This window comes from Echinops telfairi, unplaced genomic scaffold (assembly GCF_000313985.2).
Source record: "Echinops telfairi isolate 266 unplaced genomic scaffold, ASM31398v2 ScPeMD7_23;HRSCAF=83, whole genome shotgun sequence".
Taxonomy (NCBI): domain Eukaryota; kingdom Metazoa; phylum Chordata; class Mammalia; order Afrosoricida; family Tenrecidae; genus Echinops; species Echinops telfairi.
Genome location: NW_022103920.1, coordinates 20,685,457 through 20,685,727, shown reverse-complemented (window position 1 = coordinate 20,685,727; position 271 = coordinate 20,685,457).

Here is a 271-nt window from a genome sequence, read left to right as displayed (position 1 = left end):
GTGGGTTCGACCTGTTGATTTTGTGGTTAACAGGTCAAACAGTAACCTACTAAGCCAACAGTACTCGTGAATTTTTATACCAGGCAAAATTGTATTTAAAAGATTATTTAAATCTGGCATTCAAATGAAAGTTTCAGAAAGGATGTATGCATTTGTGAGCCAATGGCACACATGTGGGTAAGTATAAAACATTGGTACAAAATCATATATACTTACACTAAATAAAAATATTAAAATGTGAAGCTATTCTTTCTCAACACATCTCCCATCA